Below are 12,339 nucleotides of genomic sequence, written 5' to 3'. Positions count from 1 at the left end.
TAGTAGAATAGGTGACAGAAGGTGGTAAATGGGCTCTCAGGGTGGCCTCCGATCTCAACCTGGAGTCTAGAAAGGAGAGGTGGGCACCTTAGGGTCCGTTTCCTCTCTTCGCTCATCTTTTGGCAGCACAACCTGCTAACCACCCATGGAAGAGAGAATGACCCATCAACAGAAGCTTGGCTCCGCTGGTGAGTCTGTGACTGCCTAGCAGTTCTTGGTAGTCAAGGGGGGGACTGTGTGCCAGAGAGAAAGAGTGATTATGGTAAAGTTTGTGATGTTTGCTTTTCTAAAGATCAAAACTCTGTCTATCCTCTGTTAGCATAAGTCATCAAAAGTTGATCTGCATTTAATTTTCCTTGGGTGGTCTTGGCTTGACATCTTGCCCTCTTTCCTTACGGAAGGAAATTGGGAACCTAATCCTTTGTTCGATCTGCTTCTGCTTCTAAGACAACCTGCCTCCTGCTGCTGGCCCAGCCAGGTCAGCGTGGAGCCTGTGTTTTTGAAACCTCGTCTAATGTTACAGGGAACAAGAGATCCTCACATTGAATGTGAGCATTCTGAGATAGAGCCTTGAGGCCCAGCCACACTGGAGCGGGACTGGTCAAGGTTCCTGGGAAAGCTGCAGAGCGGAGTGAGACCTGAGGCTGCCCCTTGCCTGCCCCCACTTTTACAGACCTCCGGTAGTGGGGAGAAGGTGGTCTTGTTGCTCCAAGCACGTAAGGGACCCCCCAACCCTTCCCCCACCCCAAGAGTGGGGAGGCAAGAGGCCTCTCCCCAGGTGGGGTAGGGGCCTCAAGACAAAGCGCTGAATAACAGCTCCGGGAACCTGAGCTCTCCACATTTGAAAGCCACATTGCAGGCTGGAATTCTTGGTGGTGGCTGTTTCTCTCCACTCCCTGCGAGGCGGGGCTGTCTCAGAAATGCAGATGTGTATGCAAGGTCACCTGGCTGCTGATCAGTGTCCCTTCCCAGGGCACACACAGAGGTGGGGCAGGGTGCACAAAGGGTCAGCATGACCCCCAGTCCATCTCACACCTGGAGACACCCAAGGACCAGATTTACTTTGTTACTTAACTTCTGGGACTCTTGGACTGCAGGACAATAGAATTGGAAAGTAAACAGTCATTAGAAACTTTCTATCCTATCCTTCCTTTTTTTCATTTCCCTGTAAGTCTGAAGTCTGTTTTGACTAAAAATCCAAAAAGTTTGGCTCCAAACCATAAAACACAGCTTACATGCAGAATAACTATTTAGTGGATTCATTACATCTATACTTTTATAGCATATATTTAAAATGTATATAGTAAGGTGACTATAAACTTTATCATTCATTTTGCAAAAGTAGAAGAAAAGGATGAGAAGAAATTAAAAGCTGTGCCCTGGCCCATTCATCTTAGTACAACCTCAATCAATGAACCAATATATTTGGATTCCAGATTTTTCGCCAGAGCAGCCTCCCTTTGAGCGTGTCACATCTCTCCTAACACTGATGCTGTTTTGTTTTTTTGTTTTTTTTTTGTAGAAGGCTCTGCTCATGAAACCACCTCATGACTTGGAGCGAAATTGTTCACATTTTTTCAGGTCTACAGATACAATTATACATCTAAAGCTCTGAGATCTTGTTCATCTGTATGTGGGCATCCATTAATCATGCCTGAGCCTTCCTGGAGATGAGTTCACAGATAAATTCATTCAAGTGTGACAGTGACATTTGAGGCTAAGAGATCCAAGTTAAAAGCTCTGTTCGGGCACTCTTGGTTTTCAGGTGAGGCAGAATTGCTTTGTTTCATACAATTCAAATATTAACTATAAGGACATCAAATCTGATGTCTAGTAGGGTTGCCAGATTTAGCAAATAAAAATACATGTCACCCAGTTAAACTTGAATTTCCACAAATAATCATAAGCATGCTTCATGCAATATTTGGGACATTACCTCTTTTCTTCTATAGAAAAGTAGAAAAAAGAGGCAATAGGCCTACCACTGTTTACATTTATTTTCTTCTTTCATTTCTAGAAATAGTTTTGTTTCACATGGTCAAAAATCATACTACATATGATTTACCAAGTATGTATTGAATCCCTGCCATGGAGGGAGACCTGGGGATATGACAGGGTAACATGCCATCCACTTTGCCTTCACTTAACATAAAGCAATTTCTTAATCACATGGCTTTTATATAAACCATTTTAAATGGATGCATGATCTTCTATCTATTTAATTTAACCAATCCTCCATTTTGGATTAATTTATTCATTCATTTACATATTGGCTTTTGCTATTGTAAATAATACTGCCCTAAATGTCTTCGAGGGTAAAACTATCCCTACATTTTAGCATTATTTTATTATTAGGATAGATAGAATTTCATATTGTTTTGTTTTAAAAAGATTAACTCTGTAGAACAACAAAAAGTTGGAGTCTGTGTTGCTATAACTACTAATATGTTTGATCTCTTTCAAAAAATGCATTCACTAATTTTATTTTTAGGGGAAGGTCTTAGATAGTTTTCTTTACTTTAATGAACTTCTTTATATGAAAAGGCTGTTAACTTTGTGACACATTTACCATTTGGATCTTTCAGTCTGTTGAAATTTTTTTTTTGGCTATTAGTTTTATTTTTATTTTTGACTAGAGCAATTTAACACTGTATCTAGCAAATCTACTCACCTCTTGTTTTTTTCTATTGTTTCTAAGCATAGAATATCATTTTTCTATCCAGATGTTTATTAACTATAGTAATTATATTTTTTTCTTTCTAATTTTAACATTTTAAAATTGTGAATCACCTGGAATTTATTTTGGTGAAATTTGCCACTACTAGATAATAGGATTTTTTCTCACATGACATATCAACTGCTCCCAAAGAAAACTCCATTTTTCTTTATCTTGCCCTTTATCATATATTTAATTTTCTTATAAAATAGAGCTTATCTCTGGGCTTTATACAATATTCTTTTCATCTATCTGAATGAATGCCATTATCATGCTGTTAATATTACAAAATCTAATAGGATTGTATTAGAAAATGCTATAGTATAGCATATATACAATTTGTGATTTTTAAGTGTAGATTTCAGTGACATTAAGTGCATTCAAAATGTTGAGTAACCATCACCACCATCCATTTCCAAAAGTTTTTCATCATCCAAAAGATAAACTCAATAGCAACTGAGAAAATTGTAATTCATTCTCCTCTCCTACTAGGCTCCAGTAACCTCTGGTCTGCATCCTGTACCTATGAATTTGCCTATTCTAGATATTTCATATAAGTGGATTCATACAATATCTGTACTTTTATTGCTGGCTTGTTTCACATAGGTAATGTTTTCTAGGGTCATCCATGTTGTAGAAGGACTTTATTCCCTTTCTGGGTGAATGATACTCCCTTGTACGGATATACCACATATTCTTTTTTTTTTTTTACTTCATTTAATAATCATAGATACAGAATTAGTTTTAAAATTGTAGATTTTTTTTTAGGTGATGAAAGTCCTTTTTACTATTTTTTCAATTTTTTATTCATTAAAAAAATTACAAGAAAGAGGCACAAATATTCTTAATATATGCTCATTCCGTTCTACATATATAATCAGTAATTCACAGTATCATCACATAGTTGCATATTCATTATCACGATCATTTCTTAGAACATTTGCATCAATATGACAAGTGCTGGAGAGGATGCGGAGAAAGAGGCACACTTATCCACTGTTGGTGGGAATGTCAAATGGTGCAACCAATGTGGAAGGCAGTTTGGCGGTTCCTCAAAAAGCTGGATATAGAATTGCCATACGACCCAGCAATACCATTGCTAGGTATCTACTCAAAGGACTTAAGGGCAAAGACACAAACGGACATTTGCACACCAATGTTTATAGCAGCGTTATTTACAATTGCAAAGAGATGGAAACAGCCAAAATGTCCATCAACAGAAGAATGGCTAAATAAACTGTGGTATATACATACGATGGAATATTATGCAGCTTTAAGACAAGATAAACTTATGAAGCATGTAATAACATGGATGGACCTAGAGAATATTATGCTGAGTGAGTCCAGCCAAAAACTAAAGGACAAATACTGTATGGTCCCACTGATGTGAACGGACATTCGAGAATAAACTTGAAATATGTCATTGGTAACAGAGTCCAGCAGGAGTTAGAAACAGGGTAAGATAATGGGTAATTGGAGCTGAAGGGATACAGACTGTGCAACAGGACTAGATACAAAAACTCAAAAATGGACAGCACAATAATACCTAATTGTAAAGTAATCATGTTAAAACACTGAATGAAGCTGCATCTGAGCTATAGGGTTTTTTTGTTGTTGTTTTTTACTATTATTACTACTTTTATTTCTTTTCTCTATATTAACATTTTATATCTTTTTCTGTTGTGTTGCTAGTTCCTCTAAACCGATGCAAATGTACTAAGAAACGATGATCATGCATCTATGTGATGATGCTAAGAATTACTGAGTGCATATGTAGAACGGTATGATTTCTAAATGTTGTGTTAATTTCTTTTTTTTCTTTCTTTCCGTTAATAAAAAAAAAAGACAACAGAAAAATAAAACAAAAACAGAAAAAAAAAATTTTACATACCATACCCCTACCCCTCCCTTTTGATCACTAGCAATTCAAACTAAATTTATTTTAACATTTGTTCCCCCATTATTTATTTTTATTCCATATGTTCTACTCATCTGTTGACAAGGTAGATAAAAGGAGCATCAGACACAAGGTTTTCACAATCACTCAGTCACATTGTGAAAGCTATATCATTATACAATCATCATCAAGAAACATGGCTACTGGAACACAGCTCTACATTTTCAGGCAATTCTCTCCAGCCTCTCCATTACATCTTGGATAACAAGATGATATCTACTTAATGTGTAAGAATAACCTCCAGGACAACCTCTCGACTCTGCTTGGAATCCCTCAGCCATTGACATTTTGTCTCATTTCACTCTTCCCCCTTTTGGTTGAGAAAGTTTTCTCAATCCCTTGATGCTGGGTCTCAGCTCATTCTAAAGTTTTTCTCAATCCCTTGATGCTGAGTCTCAGCTCATTCTGGGATTTCTGTCCCACATTGCCAGGAAGGTCCACACCCCTGGGGGTCATGTCCCACGTAGACGGGGGAGGGTGGTGAGTTTGCTTGTTGTGTTGGCTGGAGAGAGAGGCCACATCTGAGCAACAAAAGAGGTTCTCTTGGGGGTGACTCTTAGGACTAATTTTAAGTAGGCTTGACCTATCCTTTGTGGGGTTAAGTTTCATGTGATAAAACCCCAAGACTGGGGGCTCAGGCTATAGCTTTGGTTGTCCACACTGCTTGTGAAAATATCAAGAATTCAACTTGGGAAGGTTGAATTTTCCCCCATTCTCATCATTCCCCGAAGGGGACTTTGCAAATACTTTTCCACTCACTGATCAAATCACTCTGGGATTCATCGGGGCATCACTCTGGACAAACCAACAAAATCTCATGTCCTACCCAAGGTTCCATGTACTTATGTTGCTCAACCAACTATCTACATAAGTTATATTAGGAGATGCACTAGTCAAAATATAAATTTTGTACCAAATAAACATTTTTTTTGCTTTAGTCTCACACATAAGGTGAAATTTAAAAATATACTATAATTATACCATCTATTTTCAGCACCCTGCAGTAATGATATTCCTTTGTTCTTCCTCATGCAAAAACATTTTTAAAATTTGTACATTTAGTCACTATCATTATACACTCTAGGCATTCATAGATTATACCTCCTCAATCTTTATCATCTATCTTTCTTTGTGATTTCATTTATGCCCCCATCCCCACTCCCTCTATCATTCTCACATTCAGCTTCATTCAGTGTTTTAACATAATTGTATTACAGTTAGGTAGTATTGTGTTGTCCATTTCTGAGTTTTTAAATTCAGTCCTGTTGTTCAAGCTGTATCTCTTCAGCTCCAATTACCCAATATCTTACCCTATTTCTATCTCCTGATGGTCTCTGTTACCAACAAAATATTCCAAGTTTATTCACTAATGTCAGTTCATATCAGTGAGACCATACAGTATTTGTCCTTTTGTTTTTGGCTAATCTCACTCAGCATAATGCCCTTAAGGTCCATCCATGTTATTACATACTTCATAACTTTATTCTGTCTTACAGCTACATAATATTCCATAGTATGTATATGCCACAGTTGTTTAGCCACCCATCTGTTGATGGACATTTTGGCTGTTTCCATTTCTTGGTAATTGTAAATACTGCTGCTATAAACATTCGTGTGCAAATGTCTGTTTGTGTCCTTCCCCTCATGTCTTTTGAGTAGAGACAGCATATATATGGGTCCTGATTTTTAATCCATTCTGCCAGTCTATGTCTTTTGATTAGGGAGTTTAACCATTAACATTTAGTGTTATTACTGCATGGGTAGAACTTTCTTCTACTATTTTGCCTTCTGGATTTTATATGTCATATCTAATTTTCCTTCTTTTTACCTTTACTCTTAGTCTTCCTTTCTATACTCCTCCACACCTCTCTCTTCTGTCTTTTCATATCTGTCTATAGTGCTCCCTTTAGTATTTCTTGCAGAGCTGGTCTCTTGGTCACAATTCTCTCAGTGATTTTTTGTCTGAAAATGTTTTAATTTCTCACTCGTTTTTTTTTTTTTTTTTTAACATGGGCAGGCACCGGGAATCGAACCCGGGTCCTCTGGCATGACAGGCAAGCATTCTTGCCTGCTGAGCCACCATGGCCCGCCCTCTCACTCATTTTTGAAGGGCAGTTTTGCTGGATATAGAATTCTTGGTTGGCAGTTTTTCTCTTTTAATAATTTAAATATATTATCCCACTGCCTTCTTGCCTCCATGGTTTCTGCTGAGAGATCTCTACACATAGTCTTATTGGGCTTCCCTTGTATGTGATGGATTACTTTTCTCTTGCTGCTTTCAAGGTTCTCTCTTTCTCTTTGACCTCCAACATTTTGATTAGTAAATGTCTTGGAGTACGTCTATTTGGATCTATTCTCTTTGGGGTATGCTGCACTTCTTGGATCTGTAATTTTAAGTCTTTCATAAGAGTTGGGAAACTTTCAGTGATAATTTCCTCCATTAGTTTTTCTCCTCCTTTTTCCTTCTCTTCTCCTTTTGGGACACCCACAAACATGTATATTTGTGTGCTTCATATTGTCTTTCAATTCCCTGAATCCCTGCTCATATTTTTTCCATTTTTTTCCCTATGTTTTCTTTTTCTTGCCGGATTTCAGATGTTCCATCCTCCAGTTCACTAATCCTATGTTCTGTCTCTCAAAATCTACCATTTTAGGTTTCCATTGTTTTTTTCATCTTTTCTACCATGCCTTTCATTTCCATAAGTTCTGTGATTTGTTTTTTCAGACTTTCGATTTTCTTCTTTTTGTTTATTCCTTGCCTTCTTTATATCCTCCCTCAATTCATTGATTTGGTTTTTGATGAGGTTTTTCATATCTGTTCGTATATTCTGAATTAATTGTTTCAGCTCCTGTATCTCATTTGAATTGTTGGTTTGTTCCTTTGACTGGGCCATATCTTTAATTTTCCTAGTGTGATTTGTTATTTTTTGCTGGCATCTAGGCATTTAATTACCTTAATTAGTTTATTCTGGAGATTGCTAATTAAGCAGAGCAATCTAATTAAGCAGATTGCTATCTTAACAGAGATAGGTAATATCTTCAGGACCTTAGTTTATGGCAACAGTGCTCACAATTTGCAATGGATGGAGGTCGCCTAAGGGTACATTGACTAAGGAATGGAAGGGGGAACTCTGGTGTGTACATTCAGTGGACTACTGGGTGACTGTAAGAAGGAGCGAAGTTGAGAGGCATGCAACAAGGTAAATGAACTTTGAGGACAGTATGTTAAATAAAATGTCAGAAACAAAAGACAAATATTATCATGCCTCAATCATATGGACTAACTATAATATGCAAACTCAGAGAATTGAGGTTAAGAGCATGGATTATCAGGTTGCAACCTTTCATAAAGGTTCTTAGACTGTAAACTCTTACAGCAGTCACATCTATTCTGGAGCTGTAATTTATTACTTATTACTAAATTCTGAGATGCTGAGCTATTTGTATATAATCTGATTATTCCCTGGAAGATTGGGTATTTGTGTGATACCTGAGACTCATAGTTAGGGCTCTGAAGCTATGAAAGTCAGCATTACCCCACACAGTAACTATTTAAAAAGTTGAAAAAGTAATCAACTTTAATTAGAGATATGAATGAAGCTGATATGAATAGGATTAAGGTAAATTAGAATACAGGGTAAAGGATGATATGGTCTGTATTTCAAAACTTCAGTTTCTAGGTGAGATCAAAGGAAGAGATGTTTATTTGGTGCAAAATTTATATTTTTGGTAGTGTAGTATCTAATTTAACTTGTATGGTCATTTATTCAAACACTGTAATTACATGGACTCTTGAATAGGGAGTGAGATCTCATTGGTTTGTACAGGTTAGTGTGATGTCCTGATACATTCCAGAGTAATTTGGGCAGAGAATAAAAAAGTGTTGCAAGATCTCCTTGGGGGACTGGGGAGAAAGGAGGACATATTCAACTTCCCAATCTGGGGAACTTCTGATATTCTTGCAAGCATTGGGGACAAACAATTCAATAGGCTGAGCCCTTGATTTTAGAGCTCACTCTCTACATGGAACATGGCTTCCAGGGGTGTAAATATCCATGACAACATGGGATGTGACCCCTGGGGATGAATCAGGGTCCAGCATCATGGGATTGAGAAAGTCTTCTTGACCAAAAGAGGGAAGAGAGAAATGAGACAAAATAAAGCTTCAGTAGCTGAGAGATTTCAGACAGAGTTGAGAGGTTATCCTTGAGGTTATTCTTAAGCATTATATAGATATCCCTTTTCAGTTTATGGTGTATTGGAATGGCTAGAGGGAAGTATCTTAAACTGTTGAACTGCATTCTAGTCACCTTGATTCCTGAAGATGATGTATAACTATATAGTATCCACAATGTGACCGAGTGATTATGAAAACCTTGTGTCTAACACTCCCTTTATCCAGGGTATGGACAGATGAGTAAAAAAAAATAATAATAATGGGGGTGGTGATAAGGGGTAAAAAAAAAAATGGGTAGATTATAATACTAGTGGTCAATGAGAGGGAGGGGTATGGAATGTTTGGGTTTTTTCTTTTTCATTTCGTGGAGTGATACAAATGTTCTAAAAGTGACCATGGTGATGAATACATAACTATGTGATTATATTGTGAGGCATTGATTGTATACTTTGGATGGACTGTATGATGTGTTAAGATATCTCAATAAAAATATTTTTTAAAATCTTCATGACCTTGGATTTGGCAATAGTTTCTTAAATATGACACCAAAATCACTGGCAACAAAATAAAAACTCACTCTCAAGTGATTGAAAAGACAATCCACAATGGGAAATCATATTTTCTGTGTTTCATAGTTTCGGCCATTAAGATTAGGTCTTTTCCATTTTGAGTTAATTTTTGTATATGATATAAAGTAAGGGTCTAATTTCATTTTCTGGCATGTGGATCCAGTTTTCCCAGCATTATTTGTTGAAGGGATTAATTTTCCCCCAATCAATCGCCTTGGTACTCTTATTGAAAATCAGTCGACTGTGGATGTGAGGGTTTATTTCTGGACTTCCAAATCTAATCTTTTGGCCTACATGTCTGTCCTTATTCCAGTACCATATTGTTTTAATGGTTGTGACTTTGTAGTAAGTTTAGAAATTGTGAAGTGTTAGTCCTCCAACTTTGCTCTTCTTTTAAAGTATTGTTTTGGCTATTAAAATTCCCTTGAAATTCCATATGAATTTTAGTTTTTTTGTTTTTTGCCATTTCTGCACAACATAAACTGTTGGTATTTTGAGGGAAATTGTGTTGAATTTGTAGATTTTTAAAAGTAGTACAGCCATCTTAACAATATTAAGCATACCAATACATGAACTTGTGATGACTTTCCATTTATTTAGATCTTCTTTCTTTCAGCAATGTTTTGTTCTTTTCTGCATACAAGTTATGCAATACCTTGGTTAAATTTGTTCCTAGATATTTTGTGTATGTGTGTGTGTTGAGGGGGTGGGCAAATTTTAAAAAAAAAAAATTTATTTTAAATTGTGGCAAAATATACGTAATGTAAAAATCATTTTAACAATTTTAAGTGGACAATTCTTTGACATCAAGTACGTTGATAACCCTGTTATTTTCACACTATTGCCAGACTATTTTCATCATCCCAAATTAAAACTCATACTCATTTAGCAATAACTCCCTGTTTGCCCTCTGCCCACCCCTAGTAACCATTTTTCTACTTCCTATCTCTCTGACTTTGCATATTAAGTATTTCATATAAGAGGAGTACAATATTTGTCCTTTTGTGTTTGGATTATTTCTCTCAACATGATGTGTTCAAAGTTCATTCATGTCGTAGCATATATAACCACTTCACTTCTTTCTATAGCTGAATAATATTCCATTGTATGGTGGGATGGTTTGAAGCTACATACCCTAAAAACGTGTTCTTAGACTTAATCCATTCCTGTGGGTTCCAGTGACCTTATTGTAAGAAGGACTTTTGATGAGGTTACTGCAGTTAAATTGGCCCAACTCAATTAGGATGAGTCTTAATCCTATTACTGGATTCCTTAAAAACAGAATGAAATTCAGACAGAGAAAGCTATGGGAAGCAAGCAGCTGGAGGTCCACAGAATTCAGAAGAGAAGGGAGAGTTCAAAAGAGGCCACCGTGTGCATTCCTATGTGATAGAAGAGCCCAGGACTGTGGATCACCATAGCCAGCACCAGGATGTGAGTCATTGGAAAGAAAGCATCATTTTGATGATGCATTTATTAGGACTTCTAATCTCACAACCATAAACCAATAAATTTGTATTATTTAAGCCAACCCATTGCCTATGTAAAACTTATGAATATAATACATATTGTTTTCCATTCATTTGTTGAAGGATGCTTGGGTTGCTTTCCCCTTTTAGTTAGTAGAAATAATGCTGTGATGAACATTGATGTTACATGTATCTGTCTAAGTGCTGCTTCCAATTCTTTTGAGCATATACATAGGAGTAAAATAGCCATGCCATATGGTAGCTCTATGTTTAATTTTATGAGAACCACCAAACTGTTTTCCACAATGACTTCGCCATTTTACATTCCCATCAGCAACGTACAAGGAATACTATTTCTCTGCATCCTCACCAATTCTTGTTATTTTCAAATTTTTTGCTGTTGAGTTGTAGTTCTTTATATATTCTAGACATTAAATCCTTACCAGGTACATGTTTTCCAAATATTTTCTTCCATTCTATTAGTTGTCTTTTTACTTTCTTGATAATATAGTTTGATGCACAAAAGTTTTTAATTTTTATGAACTCCATTTATTTATTTATTTATTTATTGCTTGTGCTTTTGGTATAAAATCTAAAAAGCCATTGCAGTTGCTCCATTACTGCCTTTTTTTCCATTCAGTTTTTGTTTGTTTGTTTGTTTTGTAGTGTACCATCTTGATTCTCTTCTTTTTTTCCCTCTAATTGTTAAAGTTTTTTTCTTAGTGGTTACCTTTGTAATTACAATTAGCATCTTATACTACTAATTATAGTAGTATACAGCCTATTTACAGTAATTACAGTGTATACACACTCTCTACTCCTATGTATCTCCTCCCCTCCCCCTTTATAATGTTTTTATCTCAGTTGACATCTTTACACATTGTATTCACAGTAATATAGATTTTAAATGTTATATTACACATTTCCCTTTTAGGTCACATGTGGCGGGATGGGGTCAGGAAAGCAGTTACAAACCCAAAGTACAGCAATATAGGATTTTATATTTACTTATGTAACTACCTCTACCAATGTCCTCTATTCTTATGGCTTTGAGATACTGTCTAATGTCCTTTTACTTCAGCCTGAGGATTCCCTTTAGCATTTCTTCCAAGTTAAGTCTTCTGGTAATGGACTATTTTCAGCTTTTGTTTTTCTGTAAATGTCTTAATTTCTCCTTCATTTTGGAAAGATAATTTATGAGACAGAATTCTTAGTTGATAGTTTTTTTCTTTAAGGACTTTAAATGTCACCCCATTGCCTTATGACCTCCATAGTTTTGGATGAGAGGTCCACTGTTTATCTTATTGGGGATCCCTTGTATAAGACAGGTCACTTCTCTTTGCTACTTTCAAAATCTTCTCTTTGTTTTCCAATTTTGACAATTTTTCAGTTAAATAAGGGTTTCTGTGGTTTAACATGATTTGAAAATCACTGGACTAAACAATCTATTA

Source organism: Tamandua tetradactyla, chromosome 2 (genome assembly GCF_023851605.1).
Source record: "Tamandua tetradactyla isolate mTamTet1 chromosome 2, mTamTet1.pri, whole genome shotgun sequence".
Lineage (NCBI taxonomy): Eukaryota > Metazoa > Chordata > Mammalia > Pilosa > Myrmecophagidae > Tamandua > Tamandua tetradactyla.
Note: the sequence above shows the minus strand (reverse complement) of the source record.